Source organism: Gavia stellata, chromosome 23 (genome assembly GCF_030936135.1).
Source record: "Gavia stellata isolate bGavSte3 chromosome 23, bGavSte3.hap2, whole genome shotgun sequence".
Lineage (NCBI taxonomy): Eukaryota > Metazoa > Chordata > Aves > Gaviiformes > Gaviidae > Gavia > Gavia stellata.
In genome coordinates this window covers 13,004,547-13,019,188 of record NC_082616.1, presented here as the reverse complement: position 1 = coordinate 13,019,188, position 14,642 = coordinate 13,004,547, and the positions used below count along the sequence as shown (strand labels likewise).

General features: G+C 39.3%; 1 protein-coding gene across 1 annotated transcript in view; it reads left to right on the top strand.

The window, feature by feature from the left end:
- CFAP61 (cilia and flagella associated protein 61) overlaps positions 1–14,642 on the top strand; it is a 110,989-nt gene that overhangs the window by 37,862 nt on the left and 58,485 nt on the right.

Genomic DNA, 14,642 nt, shown 5'->3' with positions numbered 1-14,642 from the left:
GTAGTTTTCTGAAATACGAAGAATTTGAAACCATACAAAGCTAAATTGACTCTTTTGTGTAGTGAATGAAATGACCTTTGGCCACCATATGTTGGGAAAGCTTTATAACTTAAGAGGTTACCAACCATAGGGGACTGAGTGTACTTGTGAAAGTAAGAAACTGTGCTGCTTTCGGATCTTGGATGTTTTGTTAGCTCTGGTAGCAGCCAGACATAAGGTGTTTGCTCTCTAATGTTTCAGAAAGGAAGATTGATCCCCATCAATAATCTTGCTCTTCCCTGCAAAATCCTGCAGCTAACTTGCAAATAAAATGAGGTGTATTTTATAAAATTAATATAATCGAATTTCAGTAGGCACAAAATTATTGTACTTCTACCTCTTTGTAGCAATCAAAAGGCCTGCTCAGACACTCTGTAACTAGAAAGACACAATCCGTGTTGCAAAGAGCGAAATATCCCACCAAGGAGTTAAATGTGACAACTCTGCAAAAGGGAAAGGCTGTGAATTGTCACCTTTAAAAATACTGTGAGACAAGGTGAGACACATTTTGGTTGTAGAAGATGCTAGCAGGCTAGGAAGTGAGGTAAAAGGGAAATGGAAAAACAATGTCTTAAGGAGAGCATGGAGAACAGAGGGAGAAAAGTGAAAGGCAGACAAAGAGGCTGGAGTAGGAATTAGTGGGAAGTTGTCTGAGGCAAGCACCTGGACAGCAGTAGGGAGAAAATGCCTGCTATAATCTTTGCTACAGTGGTTTTAAACAACATAGGGGCAAGATCTTGCAGGATCTTAAAAGCTTTGGGCAAGCGGGGATTCCAAATACTTGAGACCACTCCTCATTTCTTTATAACACTTCTCTGTTCTAGCTCACCAAGCTTGTTTTAGCAGAGGGGGCTTTGCTTTCTCATATTAAAAAGCATTTCTTTCTGACATTAAGCCATGCCCGCTTTGTTTCTGAAAGCTGGAGGGCAAGTTACCGTTCTAATTCTTGTTTTAGATAGCTCTGCAAGGATGGCAGGATTTTTTCACGTAAACTACAATACAAAGATTGTAAATGCAAGTCAATTTCAGAAATGTAAAATTTTCATTTGACTGCCTGTCCTCATTAATTGCTTGAGTATCTGTCGCTTAGGATGGAGATAATGGTAATGAAATTCTTGCTTTGATACCCACAAGATGCCCCTTGATATCTAGCCATCAACATCTGCTTCTCATCTACTGCTTTTTCAGCTTTCTGCTTTCCTCTTATTCCAGCCTTTTTTTAGGCTACCTCTCTCCTCTTCTTGCTGCAAAATTTATTTTTCACTAGTAACAGCTTGGGGCTCAGCAGCTCAGCCATTCAGTGTCTAAGCACAGCTCTTGATTTGTGCATATGTATCTCTGTAGGCCATTAGTGGCTTAGTATCTTAGAGAGAGTGCACAGTGGGAGCCCTGGGGCTCAATCAGTTTGTCTATCTCTTTAATATGTTCCAGCCTGCTTGTGAGCATGAAGAGATTCACTCATAAATATTGACCCAGTACAGATATAACTCAGCCAGGACCCACAAGGACTCTTTCCCGTTTCCTTCTTCCAAAGCCAGAAGCGAAAGCAGCATTCTAAATCAGAAAAGCTTTGCCCTCAGCTAATTCCCATGCGTTGCCAGTCCAGACGGATCTCGGCTGTGTGGGAGAGGTGGTTTTCCTGCAGGTCTGGATCGATGGTTACAGACAGATGAGCACCATAAATGTTAAGTCTGTGGTAACTTGTTCTTCTTGTCCCTCTGTCAAATCTGTCTATCCTATTGCAGTGTCTGGAAAAATCAAAAAAGGGAAAACTCCATGTGTTGCCCTGCCATGGGTTCCTGGCCTGCTCACTCCTGCTTCTAGCAGGCAGCATGAGCTGTATTTCGTGGTGTTGAAGAAAGCATAGGTCCTTTTTCCTCTAGTTTGTCTGGGAGAGCTAGATGTAAGGTAGAGAGACGTACTTTTAAAATCCAGAAGTTTATCGTATGAAAACATAACTTACCACTACCTGAATGACTATTTAACTGCAGTTTTCCAGCCACCCTGTTCTCCCTGTGTCCTTCTGATAATTCCCTTGGTTTAATAGTGTTTCTAGTTTGAGCCAGGCTTTTGGTTTGTGGTGCCTCTTTGCTTATCGTTAAAATGACTATGACTCCGAAGAAATACAGAGTTTAGGAACTCTACCTGTTCCTCCTCTCTGTTGCCTGGCCTTTTTATTAAAGCTTTGCATAGGTTTTAAGGCAACCACAAGTTTTTTCACTCTCCCTTAAACCACAACTCCGTGCTGCCACATCTCTGCATCAGAAGACCTGTCACTTCCCATGCAGTAGCTCTCCATTTCCTAAAGGGCTGCAAATTGTTATGAACATAGTGATATCTTCCTATAACAGTCACAAATGCCAGAGTATGTTTTTACCCCACCCTTTGAGATGGCAAACACATTTTGCTGCTGATTTTCTGTGACTGTTCCTACAAAACTAGCTGAAGAGATTTGGATGAATCACGTGAGGATTGACTGCGAAGGTACAGAGGGGGAGGCATTAAACTCCCTTGTCTCCCATTGCAGCCTTCTGGAAGGGCACAGATTCTAACAATCTTATTTGCATCTAGTCCTGGAAATGCCAAGACTTTGGGATGCCTGTTCAGCCTGTGCCTCTGCACCAAGCATATCGGAGGTTCCACATATTAGCTCAAAATTGCATCAGGCCATACATCTGCCATGCTCTAGGGTTTCATGATGCAGACCTGAAAAAGCTCCTGTCTGCTCATTAGATCAAACACTTTCTATAGCTGTTCCAAATCAAAAGGAAATCTCTGATTTTTGTATTCTGAATCAGTAACCAGTATTGAAGCGCCAATTGGCAGAAGATCCAAAGATTCAAAATCGTAATTCCCACAGTGTTAAAACAGATTAGATTATTATTGTGTTTTGCACATCTGTCAGTCATTTCAGTCATGTTACGTGAAAAAACAGTTGGTTACAACAGAATACTAAATATCTTGTAAAGTGCTGCTGGCCTTTACAGTGCATGTAATTATTGGTAGAGTAGAAAACTATAGATAATTAAATAATTTTTAATGATATCTTCATAAATAAACAATTTATAAACTTGTTTGCTTTCTCACCATCTGGGAGCATTCTGTTATCCATCTGCTTCATGTAATTATCAATAAAAGGAGAGAATAGGTGATATAATTAACAAGAATAACTGATCCACAATGAAGAACAGAAATGTCACACATCTGTTGAATTATTTTCTTATTTTGGCCCTTTCATTACTATTCATGCTATTGGGTTTATTATAATTTTTATTTCATGGTTGCATTCAAGCTGTCAGGTTTTATTGCACAGTTCAGAATTGTTTCTTCTGCTACAGCTCATAAAAAGAAGACAGAACAATTATTAAAGCATTGCAGAAGCCCATACGATATAAATTTATTTAAAAAAAACAAACAACAAAGCTAACACTTGCTCAGTTAATCTTGTACTTCTCAAGTAATGCTACAGGTGTGTTACAGGAAGTGTTTAAATCAGGACAAGAAGTAGTGAGTGAAGGAGGGTCAGGCAAAAAGCTGGAGTCAGATGTTCAGTCCAGCTTTGTGTTCTCTGAGCTAGTTGACTTTAAACTTGTTTAAGAGTTGAGTGTTGCCAGGATGGCTGGATAGGTGTCCTGGAAATGACCTGGGGGAAGAATGCCTGTACAGCAGTGAGTTCTGTACTCCTTCAGTGGCCATGATTTCTTTTCTATGTGATTATACAGTGTGCTTTCTCAGCAGTCCTTAATTTAAAAAAAACCTCCAAACAAAAATAACTTTCATGTTACATCCTTTAATCTGCTATTGGAGATTATAAATTTTCCTCAAGAAACTTAGTTGAAAGTTGGTTTACCTGACTGAAAAGCACACAGAGGACCTTATCAGGATGAATACTGTTCTGAATCTGAAGAAAAAACCTCATGTACACAGAATTCAGTAATGCAGTGCATGAAAATGTGCCACCACCTTTTGTTCTGAGCAGTGGCATCAGCTGTGGGAGGTGGTATCCTTTTGCATCTTCATACTTGCATTGCTTTAGACGTTACGTGAATTGAACTATTGTCACTAGAACGGTAAAGTCTGCTTAACTTGTATGTAATGAGTTGGTCTTATTAATAGCACTAGCCTTTTTTCTTCAAGAAAGGATTTTTCCTTTACTGTTCGTGGCAGAACTTTCAATGTCCTCTTTTCCTGTGAAAGTAGTCATGGAGCTTTTGCTGTCACGTTATCAGTGGTATGTACTGTTTTGCAAACATGTAGCCTGTTGTCTCCATGACTCTCTGTACCATCTAGAAGTGGTTTGCAAAAATCAAGAAGCTAAGAAAAGCAGGCCTATTGTCCATGTTCTTACATTGTCTGTGTGTAGTTCTGCACTACCACATGAAACCATTTAGGGTCAGAACATGAGAAATGGCTGAAAACTTGACCTCCTGTTTGCAGTCTGGGAAAAATGGAAGCTTAACCACAGAAGAAACGGTAAATGTTAATGTAAGATTCAAGAAGAAATTGGAATACAAGGCACTGCTAACTTAGTAATAGTTTTCAGTGCCAGTATGCATGTATTTTTGTGTGTTTACTTGATTCCACATTGATGCTTATGGCGAGTGCTATGAATAAATGGCCTGAAAGCAGTTTAAAATAATTAAAAAAAAAAAGTAAAACGAGAGAAAATACTTAAGTTTTATAAAATATTTTTAATCAATACATCATTGTTTTTAGAGTAATCTTATGACTTGTTCCATCGAGGTGTATGTTCATACATGTTCTTCGTATTGCAGAAGATACTTAAATGGGTTGCAAGCATAAGTACTGTCCTGGACTATTCTCTATTAAATGAGCTTTTTTGTGTCCGTGTAAAGTTACAGGACTATAGAATAAAATACATCCCATGTTTGCCATGGTTTCTAAAAAGAAACATTAAAAAAAATTTAGCTGTCAGGTAAAACTGAAAACAAATCTAAACAATTTTCCGGCTTGACAGAACCTTTCACTTTTGGGGCAGCTTGTTTAAAAAGGAAAAAAAAAAATCCATATATATATATGAGTGTTTGTATAGGAAACTCTTCTCTAGATGTTAGTGTCTCCCCCAACAAACTCTTGAGGCATTTCACTCTCTGTAGCTTCTACTTTCTTATGTTTAGGCCAGCTAATTAGAAGTTGCCCTAACTCTTTACTTGTATGTTAGTGTCTCTGTGTAGTTGGGACATATCTGACTACACATTCCTCAGTACTTCTTACTGGAAAAAAATGAACAGGATCTTGAATGTTTTGGATCAGCAGCCCAAACTGAGCATAATCCATTACCTTGACCTATCAAGGAAGAGGAATAGAAAGGACTCAGAATCGATATACTGACAGTTAACACCTTGCTGTGAAGGTGGAGGAAAAGGAAGGGACGTTTGCAACACATGGTTGCAAGTCCCAGCTAGTCTAGAGAGTGCAGCTAGAAAAAAAGCTCAGTTGCATTTAAAAGATAATAAAAACAAGGAGTTAAAATAAGCACGTTTTAAAACACAGGGGAAAGTCTGTGTACGACAGAAGAGTCTGTTCTGAACAAGCAAAGCTCTTTGTTTCTAACTGAAGAGTTGAAAGAAATTAAGGGAGAAAGGCATTTTTTGCCTTATGCATCCAAAGAGAAATGTCAAGAAGGTGGACAGGTACAGACACAAGTACTATAAAGCAACAAAGCCTTTGCTTTGGAGTGCATGCCCACCTGAAGTGCAAAAGTCTGTAAGAGTGCATCTCAATGCAGCTCATGGAGCTGCAGTTACTGGGAAGTATCCATTCCCCATCATGGTCTGTATGCATTACCACAGAAATAGTTAGCCATGCTTCTGTATATGCCTTCTCTCCAACTGTGCTCTGCAATAAAAGTTGAAAGTGCATTGAATTACTAAGAGTGGTTAAGAAAATCTGTTGGTGCTATTTTACTTCATAGCTGTCTGCTTTACAGCAAAGCGTATTCTGACTTTGTAGAAAATCTGCAGTAAGAGGAGGTTTCACTTTGGGTCAGTTTCAGTTCTGTATGAACTCAGTTGAAGCGCTGGAATGTCCTGAAAGTGGCTAAAATGCAAAAGGTTTTTGATAGATTTTTTTTTTTTTTTAATCATTAAGCCTCTACTAAGATAACAGAGAATAAATAATAGCAAAGAGAGCATAGGTAGGAGGATGGGCAAGAGAATTCCCTGCTTTTTAAATATCGAGATTCATGTATCAAAGTTAAAACACAAGCATTTCTATCTGTTATAATTTGTGTATGAACACATTGGTATTACAAAAAAAGGCTTGATGTGTGTAGTTTTCATTTAACTGGGAAAGTAGTATTAATTTTTAAAGAAGTAACTGTTGCTTAAGATGCTGTTGTGTTTGAGTAATGAATTTTTAATGCTTTTGTAGTATGTGCATGGATTAAAATCCATTATTTATTGTACCTCCACTTAGTTGGTAAAGGTGATGATTTTATAGCACCAGTAGTGATGCAAACACAGTCATTCTGAACTGATGGCTGATAATAAATTTCCTTACTGTAAATGTCAGTGGGTTTTGTGTGTTGCTGCCATTACATCTTGTTTGGAAGGCTGAATATTACACAATTATGGGAGGCACCAGATGGCATCATTAACAGGAATGCTCTGAATGTTTACCACTTATGTGCATGTGTGAAATTAAAAGTAAGATGACCTATCTTTATTTTGAAAGCATGGTGTCAGTACTACACAGGTGTTAATGACATTTGCAGCAAACTAAAATAGTCATTTCTGCTTAAAAACAGGTCAGACTTGTTTTAAAGCGTTTTCAAAGCATTTTGTAGATTGACTTTGGAAGTAGCATAGTTCCAGCTTGTAAGGAGGGCGTAGATTTTTTTTTTCCACAGAAAGGTAATGTTCACTATTATAAAATGGAGAGCCACAGCTGCTGTCACTAAAATATGACTCTATAGTAAGCTGCAAATCAATTTCCCCTTGTATCCTAGTACTGTTATTTAGTTACCTTGTCTTCATTATTTTCAGTATGAAATGTGATGATGTGTTTTACATTTATTTTTTTTAAAGCTTTTAATTTAATACATATCTTACATTTCTCAATGAATTCAGTACACTTAGAAAATGCTACCTCTGCTGCCATGAGTCTGTATGCAGAGTAGGTACAGTGGGCAGAGATGCTTCTGTCTTCTGCCTTTCGAGAGCGTACACAATCCTGTTTTGATATGAGTACTGGGGTAGTTGTGATGCGTTGCAGTGATGTCTTCTCTCGAGAGAAGTCCTCAGAGGGAAACCTTCCTGAGCCAGCCAGCATTGAGAGGTTTTTCCAGTTAAGTCTCATCGGGGATGTTCAGGTTTTTTCATAGTGCCTTTTGGAGCTGGACCAGAGGGGTGAAGCAGGACTTGCTTAAAATCAAAGCTTAAGGAAGTCCTTTTGTTCATTGTGGAAGAAAATAATTTAACATCTGGAACTGCTAGCAGTATTTTCAGTTACATATAATTTTGCTGTTTATAGGTAATTCCTAATTTTATTTTGTTTCGTTTATTCTACATGAAGGTGGTATAATCAACGTGTACTCTGATGGCACAAGAACTCTGTAAAATAAACCCGAGAAGTTAAGGAGACATTGTTTAAGTTAATGATGGTCTTTGGCTGGCTGCTCAGACCCTGGCCCTAGTGCAGGAAAGTATTTTCCATATCCATTTACATTCTAAGCCAATTAGAATAGATGACTGTTTTCCCACTAATTTTTAATGGCTTTGCTTCAGACTGTTAGATCCCAAATTCTCTTGTGAAATGTCAGTAAAGAATGAGCTTTGATTTAAATTATGTCATTTGGAGTCTACTTACTTACCTACTTGGAATGACTTAATAGTGTGTTAATAATTATGCCACTAAAAGCAGGATTTAAAGAATTGTCTGTCAGCCCTGATACTTGGGAAGCATTTGTGTGCTCTTTCTACCCTCCAGGCTCCAGCCTTCTCTGTGCAGGAGTGCAGAGCACCATGACTGATTTTTGGCACAGAGCAGTGACAGGGACCAAGCTGGAGCACCCACTTGTTTGCTCGGACTTGGGACCTTCTCTCTCTGCCTTCTGGAAGCACATGGTAAAGGATATGCTCAGGCATTGAGGATTGCATGACTAACAATGAAAGCTAGGTTGGCAATTCAGATAAAGTTGTTCAGATGTCTTGGAAATTTGTTCAAATAAGCTGTTCAAAGATGAGAGTTGCCAAAATTAATTGTAAAAAATATGTGTTTAGCACAAAACATTAATTTTGGTAGTTTTCAACTTCTAAATTGCCTGGCATGTTTTTTTCATGTTATTCAATTAGCTTTTTATGGTAGTTGTACTAGGCTGAAGCATCTGTCTGCTTTAAAGGTATGGGTCACAATCCTTTTCCAGTGTTGCTGTTTCAAGAGTACAATGAAGCAGGAGCTCCTGGGCGCCCAGTTTCCAAGGCAGTTGCCACCTGTTGAATTGTTGGTACAGTCACCAGCAAATCTAAAGGACGTTTAGCTTTCCTGCAGTTTTGCCTGGAGAAGCTGAATCACTAAACTGTAGAAATACAGAAACTACAGCTATGCTTCCTTGCCAAGGAAGGCAAGAAGACTGTTAACCTGTCACAGATGAATGGCATTCTCTGGGAGAAGGCATGTCATTGAGAGGAGCTGGCACTATTTATACTGCTGGTATGTGGAGAAGCAGAGCTGCGTAGTGAGAGCAGACCTGCTCTTACACCCATCAGGAAGCACAGAGGCGCTGCAGGGAAAAAGCAGGTGGGAGTTTGCTTCCTTGAACTGCCCAGCCCCTGTGCTGCAGAGCCTTGCTGCTGGGTAATCACCAATGCCACGGAGTGCAGCACAAAAATGTACACTAGGATGCTGCTGGTCCTCACTGCAACTACCAGAACCAGTGAGAGTGGCAGAGAGGTACCCCAGCGGAACGGTTTCCATGACAGCTTCCCCAAAGCACCTCTGCCTCTCTACAGCAGAGCAGTCTCCATGTGGGCAGGCACAAAGCAGCAAAGGCGGTGAGGGCTCAGCACCATTCCTGTCGTCCTCAGCAGGGCTGGGTCTGCAGCTGCCCGCTTGCAGCAGCCTGGCATCACATGCCTGCCTGTGTTGTGCTCCCTGGGAGCGGTTTGGTGCAGGATGGTGCCACCTGAGCAGCCATTCTCAGCGGCTGGTGGTGGAGAGCTAGGTGATACTGCCAGGGCATGGTGTCCACTGGTGGAATGTGGTAGGCAGGACTCCGTGGACATGCACGTGGTCACCAGCTTGGAGGGATTCAGTCCAGCATTTGGATGCATAGTGCATCAATTGCGCTTCTGCTGCAGGGGGGAAATGCTATCAATTAAAAGTACTGTGTGCTGGGCTGCTCTCGGCACAGTGAAGCTTTATAGACACTCGATTTGTGTGCAAGGTGGAGGCATTGGCCATTCTTGTTGTCAGATGACTGAGTGATTATTGGTGGTAGCATTTGCAATGAGACTTCAGGATCAGCTAATATCGCTGGTAAGCAGTGTGGATATTGGTTTATCTGCCTCTACAGATTGGCTCAGTGTCTGTTCCAGATGCTATTTCCAGAGACTAATGCAAGCTGCTAGCTTTTTTTCTTGGTCGGTTGTTTCTGTGCAAAGTGTGCACAGTCTTCTCATAGGAGCCCTTTACCCAGTGACTGGCCATGCATGTTTCTCTGTTACACAGACTTTGAGCTTATGGAGGTGAGTCCTTTGCAAGGACTTCTGAAGAGCAGGGCAGTGAGACAATATTTTGGCATTGCATTGATAGACACTGTATGATTATTGCAAGCTCCAGTTTTGCTGTTGTGCCTTTGGGCACAGCCAGATAGTCTCTGGGAGTAAATCAGTCTAGCTTCTTGATGTCAAGTGTAATAGACCTAGGATGGTTTATATAAATTTGACATACAGAACTGAGAGCCATCTAACCTAACCTCTCCTGTATTTTCTTCCACATGTATGCTGGGAGTCCAGCTAGTTAATATCTGGAAGGTATTTCAGGCTAAAGTTCCTAGATGTTGCTACATTTCTGTACATTTTTTGAATCTTTGCCAAAAAAAAAAAGAAATTCTATTTACTACCTGCTTTCCCCTCCCTCCAAGAATACCTTGTGGGATAGAAATTGGTCATGAATATATAGACTGTTTTTCCAGAAGCTGAAGATCAGTATTTACCCATAGGAAGATTGGTATAATAATACTGACTTCATTCATAAAGTCCTTTGAGGTCTATGGATGAAAAATACTGTATAAAGGCTGGGTATTTTCTGTGCAAACTGGTTTTATAGAGCCATAGTGACTAAAGGAGAGTTCTTTGACAAAGACAACAAAATTCAGGCTGCAGTCTTCATCACAGTTATATTTCTTTTTCTTTTTTCCTCTTCCTTCTGTTTCTGGTGTTGGTGTAAATCTGAATGATTGGAAACAGCTTTTGAAAACGTGTTTACAGACATTCCTAATGAGACTCTTTGGAATGTAGCTGGTATTTAGAAAAAAAAATAATGCAGGCTGAAAAAGCATGCATTTTCCAATAATTTTTGTTCATATCTCCTTGGTAAACATTGATTTATCTTTTTTTCTTGTGATTCAAATGGAGCTTGAAATTAAAATAGCTCTGTTTGTTCGCCTTCTTGTTTGCCTGCCACTATCGCTGACCTCAGCACTAATCTAGGAACAGGTTTGTTAATCATTTTTACTCCTTCTGATGGATTTACAGTAACAGAGTTCAAATTATGTAGCTCCTGTACGGCAGTAACTATCACTCAGGTTTCTCAGTAAAAAAATGCTAAATTAAAACAAAAGCATTGCGGACAGGCGTAGAATCCCCCACGACAGCACTGGGAGGGTCCCTCTGGGGGGTTCCCTGTTACTTCTGTAGTAATGAGGCATCTGAGAAGATGCTGAGTACATACCAAACGAGTCAGTCCCGTGTTTATCTTATAGTACCCTTAGCAGTCCTTCTGAATTCAGGGGCACTTTAACATACTTAAGATTTGGCAAACACTTAAGTGTGTTTAGCTGGATAAGGCCCAAGTCCTCAGTGTGTGATAAAATCAAGTCTAAATTGTGCTGCATTATGGAGTCTTTGCATGAAGAGTTCCAGCGATGAGTGTAACAGCTCTTTGACACACTGCTGATGTTTTAGTAGGATATATTTACCAATACCCAATTCAGAACATCGCACTGCTCCTTTTCTGTCGAAGTTGAAATCCTCTGTCCATCTTGGCTTTTTGGTTTTGGGTGCTCAGTTTCCGTTATTTCTGTTTAAATGAAGGTAACATTTGCTATAAAACCAGACCTGTTGTAGAAGAATTACAATAAATATTTTCAGAAATCCTACAAATAGCCCAGGGTCCAGTTTTTAAAACAGAACTAAAAGGAGCTACAAAATATTCTCCATCTCAGTTTGTACCACCAATGCATATTGTTGAGTAAATGTACAATAAATACATTCCCAGGCAATATGCAAACTGAGTGGCTACCCAGATGGGAGAGCCGGGCACACACAATGAATGTATGATGCTTTATCTGCTTTGAAAGTGCGAAGGAAAAAATGCATACAAACATGTTTGCTAAAAACAAATAACTATTTCATGTAACTTCTTCCATTGGTTACTTAGGATAGAAGGATGTGTGCATTTTTAATGCTATAAATTAATCCTACTGTGGCACATACTGTGCTGTGAGATCGTAAGTGAAAGACATGATTTACATGCAGGGTTTGTGCTTTCAATGGAGTGTACTGAGAAATGCGTAAGCATTTTTAATGGAGGTAAAGCTTGAGGGCCTCTAAGCGGATGGCACTGGTTCCCCACATGAGAAAATATCCCCCCCTGGTTTAATCAAGAAAGGCCACCTTTGTCAGCAGCTGGAATCGCAAGCGTGGATGGCCCTCTGCCCTCCTGGGTGGAAGCAATGTGACAGGTGGCGCAGTGGCAGAGGCTGTCAGATACCGGAATGGAAAGGAGGGAAAATAATCTTCTTGATAGTCAAAGAAAATACTGTTTTTCTGAGCTACGTATGCATTTGCTAACAATGGCAATTTCTACTTTTTGCCTTACATCAGTTAATGATGGCTGTTTTATTTAATAAATTGGATACAAAATAAACAAGTTAGAGTTTGCTATTGACCTATCAATTATGATGTCTGATTACTCCTCTGGGGAACATATGTAGTCATTTGTCCTGACATTTTGTTAAAATAAGGTGGTATTATGGGACCAATCCACCTAATTCCTTACTCCCTGGGGCCATTTAGTGTACTTAGCTGTTAGAAAGGTGATTTCTGAAGCATGACAGCTGTTGGTGTTGGGGCCATTGTGTGGTGAACAAAAACGGTTATATTCTACTCATATGCTGCCTTTGTATCATTGATACAGAAGCCATTTCATAAATTAGATACAACTCTTCCCCAGGAAATTGTATTACTGCTTTGTATTTCATTGTTGGAGTACATTAAAAAAAAAAAAACAACAAACCCACAACACTGCAGTAGAAGGAGGTGGTTGAACTTGGCATTGCTGTAAGGTCTATTGGGTTTATCCTATTAGCTGCTGACATTCCTGTCCAGTTATTTTGGTTGATTAGGTACATTACAAGTAGTTTCTCCTCATGTTCTTTTTATCATTTTACTAATTTTGTTAAAAGCCACATTTCAGCAAAAACATCACTAATTTTTCCTTCAGAAGCCATTGGTTTTATAGAAAGTTGCAACTCTCTCTGTGCAGCAAAAAAAAGCCTGTCAGAGTTTCTTCTCTGCAGAGTTCAGAAACCCAAGGAATTTGAATACCACGATTAGGGCCTTAAGCACAGTACCCTCAACATCTGTTTGTGGTACCATGAGATCTCTGCAAGTGTCAGCACTAGCAGAACAATGTCAAACGCTGTAGTCGGGGTGTACCCCTTTAGTACATTATAAAAAACATAGTCCAAGTTTTATTTTGAGCAGTGGGGCATGCCTTTAATAATTGACATCGGTTCTTCTCATTTCTTAACATCTCTTCCAGTGATGCCCATTTTCAATTAAATAGAAAAGGTTTTTTCAGTTTCTGAAATGCGGAAGTGTTATAGATATATTTTAATTTATGATCAAAACCCTTTTTATTGGCAAATCCTGCTGTAAGAAGTGTTTAACCATGTTAAAAAGCCTTGGCTTTGGATTAGATTGTTAGGCTTGTTCATAGAGACTTGTAGATGACTTACATAACAACAGTTTGGGCAGCATTACAGTTGTTCCGTGGCTTAGCCCTGGCTAGTCAAGTTGTTCCTTGGTGCAGGGCTGCCTGTGAGACTGCGGGCATGTGTTAGGTTTCTCAATTTGACTTTGTTAAGCAGCGAGCATGGGCTAGTATACTTTTTAAGACATCTTCTGGAATTTTCTTAGTGAGGGCCAGTCCCTGAGATGAATCTGGCTCACCACTGGATGTCATCATTGCACTGTGATGAACTGCAACCAGAATAACATTTATCTGGCAGTAAAAAATCATGTTGCCTGACCAAAGACAACATTTCATTTTGCCACATTTTAAATTAGTTGCTATACAGTGATGGCAGTTTGCAAGTAATCGGTCCCTAAGCCTTTCTTAAGGTATAGGACAGCACTCTAGTGTGTTATACACACAATTCTCCACCTTATGTAGTGAGGCTATGCTGAAATCTCAGCTGTGGGTTTCCACCACTGCAAAGACATGGTATAAAAGATCTCTTGGGGAACTCAATGTGCCATGTACTTCTTGAGAAGGCCAATGTCATTACCATAGCTTTAAAATAAAATACTTATTCTTCATATATTGAGTTACTCTGTCAACTAATATATAGAGAATAGATTTCTACTGTAATTTCATAGGAGGAATTTAGAGGACTTAATTTTATTAACCCTCTGTCTCCTATTCGTAATAGAAGAAAACCTGTTAGAAGTCTTAGATTGCTTCCTGCCTAAGTGACATAGCAGAAATATATAGGAGAAGTGTCTGACAGATAATAAAAGTAGCTCCATTTTCTATTTGTCTCTTCAGTGCATTTATGAATCTGCAATTATGCATTCTGTGAAATGTGAATGTATACAACCCAAAGCAATAAGGAAGATGCGAAGTGTGTTGTACTGCAAGGTGGAAAGTATTTCCCTCTCTTTCATTAGAAATTTGAAAACTGAATATAGTTCAGGGCAGAAGAAAAATTGTCAAATGCAATATTATCTCTTGACCCTTTCTTGCATATTTGAGAATCTCTGTTGGCTAGTGAGACTTAGAGACACAAATTAAAAAAAAAAAAAAAGAGTTTATTGTCTTAACCAGTGTATGCATTAAGAAGAATGGAAACTAAGAAGCTAGTAATTAAAAAGGTTATGTTAAGATTTTTGGCCAGAGTATTGATCTCAGTGGCACTGAGATACTAGTTTACTCATTTGAAAGCCTGGCTTTCAGTATAGCTGCTCTGTATTTAAGAAAAAAGGTTAATTCTGCCATTTTGGAAGAGAGTTTTCAGTTAAACACACAAAGACACTCAAGGTATAAGTTCCTAATTAATTTACAAGTGAAACCATTTCCATAAATAAAACAGCAAGGGTAAAAACTGCTCCAGAAGGTATAAAAATGGCCTTAAC